Source organism: Carassius carassius, chromosome 24, assembly GCF_963082965.1.
Source record: "Carassius carassius chromosome 24, fCarCar2.1, whole genome shotgun sequence".
NCBI lineage: Eukaryota > Metazoa > Chordata > Actinopteri > Cypriniformes > Cyprinidae > Carassius > Carassius carassius.
The window spans coordinates 13,403,274-13,407,382 of record NC_081778.1 but is presented as its reverse complement, the minus strand read 5'-3'; the positions used below and the strand labels follow the sequence as shown (position 1 = coordinate 13,407,382).

General features: G+C 39.5%; 1 pseudogene; it reads right to left on the bottom strand.

Moving 5' to 3' along the window:
• Positions 1-1,448: 1,448 nt before the first annotated feature.
• On the bottom strand, positions 1,449-3,525 carry LOC132103768 (uncharacterized; annotated as a pseudogene).
• Between the last annotated feature and the right edge of the window lie 584 nt (positions 3,526-4,109).

The window sequence follows — 4,109 nt, the reverse complement described above, 5'->3', positions numbered from 1 at the left end:
ATAATTCACACACAAATGCAGTGAAGTTCACAGACCGCAAGCAGTTTGGAAATCAAGATATATGTGTGTGTGCATCAGAAATACATTTCTGAATCTTGTCCTGTGCATTTGTGAATCTTGAGCCCATTTGTAAATGTTGTTTGCATTTCTGAATTGTGTGTGCATTTCTGAATTTTGTATGCATTTGTGAATCTTCTGTGCTATTTAAATTTTGTGTGTGCATTTGTGAATTTTGTGCGCATTTGTGTATCCTGTGTATGAATCCTATGTGTGCATATGTGAATGTAGTGTGTGCTTTTATCTTTATTGAGACTCTTTAGGCTCCATATGTTAGCATGTTAGGCGTTACCGATTTATTTATATTAAATCAAGGCAAGTTATTAGAAAGAAGCACAAACTGGGAAGCAGAATTCATGATATATAATTAAAATCAAGAAGCAAAAGACAATATAAGAACAAATAAACTTAAACCAGAACTAAAGTAATAATTGTGCTCTCCAGTAAAATGTTCACAGAGTACATGCCTAAACAGAAATACAATCTTAATGGAAAAGTAAACAGAGGTATAACTAAAACCGAAACAGAAATCCATAAGCAAACAATCCATAAGTAAAATTCCACTAAACTGCAAAAACTCAAAAATTTGTTCTACAATATATCACACTTAATTTGAAAAAATTAAAATAAAAATGCAGATGTTGAGCGATGACAGGAATGGTTGTTCCGATTGAAAGAAAAGACTTTTGTCTTGTTTCATATTTTCTAAAAAGCAATAGAGATACACAGTTATTAAAATCCGGAAATCCTAAACAATTTTACAGACAAAGCTATCACACAGACGTCAAATTAAAATATTAAGTGTTAATCCACCGCAAAATGAACATTTTGTCATTAATCACTTACCCCCACGTTGTTCCAAACCCGTAAAAGCTTTGTTCATCTTGGGAACACAATTTAAGATATTTTGGATGAAAACAGGGAGGCTTGTGACTGTCCCATAGACTGCCAAGTAAATAACAGTGTAAAGGTCCAGGAAAGTATGAAAAGCATTGCAGAATAGTCCATCTGCCATCAGTGGTTCAACAGTAACGTTATGAAGCGACGAGAATACTTTTTGTACATGAAGCCTTGACGACCTTGACATTTTTCTTGGCAGTCTATGGGACAGTCTCAAGCCTACCGATTTTCACCTAAAATTTCTAAAATTGTGTTCGGAAGATGAAAAAAGGTTTTATGGGTTTGGAACGACAATGACAAAATGTTCATTTTGGGATGGAGTATCCCTTTAAGACATGTCATTTAGAAACAATGTCAAATAATATTATATAATAAAATATTTCTAAATGTGATTGTCAAAAATGACCTATCATGACTATATGTTAAAGAAAAACTAAGTTTCAATCTGAACTATATTATCATCTAGAAAAACAATTCTTCAGTACATACACTCAGATGTAGTCTTTTGCTTCTTCCTCATTGAATACAGCTTGAACAACCTCTTGAATACTCTTGGTTTGTTCTGGAGGAGCAGCAGGTAGAACGGCAAGGAATTCTTGATCAATCCTTTTTAGTCTTGCAGTGCTCTTCTGGACATACTCCTCTTTATTCTTCTGTACAAGGCTTATAATCCCTTTCTGTGCCTCATCACAGCGTCTCTGGAGCAGCGTTCATGCTCAAATTCTGGTTTACTTTTATCCATGGCCATCAGTTTGCCCAGTGAACTAACACGGTCCATCAGGTACTTGCTGGAAACATCTGTGTATGTTCCAGAGATCATATGGACCAGACTAGCGATATTACAGCCTTGGAAAGCTTGGGTGTAGAGCAGATCTTTTGAGAAAAGTTTTGCATTGTAGGAGAGAGCTTGTGTTTTCTCTGATGTGGAGACAAAGTTTTTGAGAGTTTTGCTCAGGCTAGTTTTCACAATGTTGGAAACCATCTGAAAGAAGTGAACCATCTTCTCCCACTGCTCCTTCACTCTCCCCATGGCATCCATTCCTTTGATCAACATCTTTATGGTAGTTTTAAAGTCGATCTCTTTCAGTTCACAATTTCTCATAGTAACCAGGATGTCTGTTAGTTCCTTCTGGTTCTTCTCTAGGTTCTCCACACACTTTTCATAGGTCTCTCTTGTCTTGTTCAGCTGAGCTCGGCTCTGTTCTATCTTGAATCGTGCATTCTCTGTGGCCTTCTGAGAGGCACTCAGATTCTGAGACTTGTTTTCTTCTTTATACATCATTGGTGGCTTAGGAGAAATAGCTGGAGAATTTGTGATGTCTTTACTTTTGCAATCAAAAATATGAGCTGACTTGATCAGACCCAAGACCTCTTTTATTATCTCAGTACTTTTGACTTTGTCACATTTGCCATCAGGTGCATATTTTGCAAGCTGGTAGCATATTTCTGTGCCATCTTTGCATAACTTCTCAGCTTGTGTCTTTGCTGTGCAGGCAGAGATATTCTTTAAAGTTTCATTGATTCTTTCAAACTGTTTTGCTATGAAATCCGTGTTTGTAGTTTTGTGCTTTTGATCATACAATTTTGTCCAGTCAATGTCATCATCCTTACTATTGACATTCAATATTTGCTGGATAGTCTGAGCACAATTTAAAATTTCAGCCGACTTACTATACATGTTTATTTCAGCTACCAAATCACTAGACTTTCCTTGATCTTTAATGCGTCCCATAGCATCAGATACCGGTGTTTTTGCAGAAGGTATCAAATTCATTGGCTGAGTAACAATAGATGTCACTCCATTAATCAGGCCTGTAACGCTCTGTGTTATTCCACTCACAAAATCCATTCCAATCATTTCCCATCCATTAGGGAGAGAATCCAGAGCTTTCCTGTAGCTCACATTAGCCTGATCCAGTTCCTTCTCTATGGCACTCACTGCCTTCTCAGTCCTTTTTTTGATCTCGTGAGCTGACTGCTCCCTCAGTTTGCTCTCTTCTAATTTCTTCTTGATTGCTGCCAACTCTTCCCCATAAAAGTGCTCTGCATTTGTACATGCTTCGAGCAGCTCTTGGATGATATTAATGACATCAGTGAAACGCATTTTAGCGACATCAGACAACTTAAGACAATCATCTGCAATTACTCTGATATTGTCTAGCTGATCAGGAAGATGTGCTTGAACAACTTCATCATTGCCTTGGAACAGAATCTTCACAGCTGTCTTCATGTAATTTGGAACTTGGGCAGTATGGAGGCGAATCTGATCCATATTTGTATGGGCCTCATTAAATGCCCACCAACCAGAGTTGCACACTTGCATGAGGCAAGCGCGAAAGGAATCAGGATATCTGATGAATTTAAAACCACCTTTAGGAGGATTTTTATTGATTGAGAAATCTGTTGAGGAAGAGATGAAAACTAGCTCTCCCAGGATGGCTATGAAAAGAGGTGCTGGAGTCAGATACTCTTCCCAGTTGGCATGAGGATGCATCATGAGTTTGGTTTGGTTCCTCATGTCCTCAGCAGTTGTAATTTTTGAGTAGCTTTTGAGATTGCAGAATCCATGATTTTCCTGTTCCTGCTCAGAACAAAGATTAAATTTGAAAGTAAAAGTCCTGTAAGGACTTTTGTATTGTAGTTTGTATTGCACATTTGACAGCATTCATCACAACTCTTATTTGGCTTATACGTTAGATGCCTATTGTGGCGAGTGGGGCGGGGCCGAGGGACATGGGAGCGAGGCCGGTGGAGTGATTGGAGATGAGCTACACCTGTTCGACCCACCAGTCTCGAGGCCCACGGAGGAGATGGAAGGATATAAAACTGGAGCGACGACAGTGAAGGACGAGAGAGGACCAGGCCTGGGCTTTTAGTTGTGTTTTGGTTTTTATTTTGTGCGCACCAGTCGTCCGTGAGGGGCTGGTGCGCTGTTTTGTGTTTATTTTGAATAATTAAATGTTATTTGATTGTCCGCCGGTTCCCGCCTCCTTCTTCCGGATGAATATGAAAGGTTTTATCGTTACAGTGGTGCCGAAGCCCGGGAGAAGGAGGGACGCGCTGCTGAAGATCCCTCACCGCTGTGGTGAATCCGCGGTGCCAACGAGCAGGCGAGGAGTGTGCTGCCATGGACGCTCGAGGCGGTGGGCTGG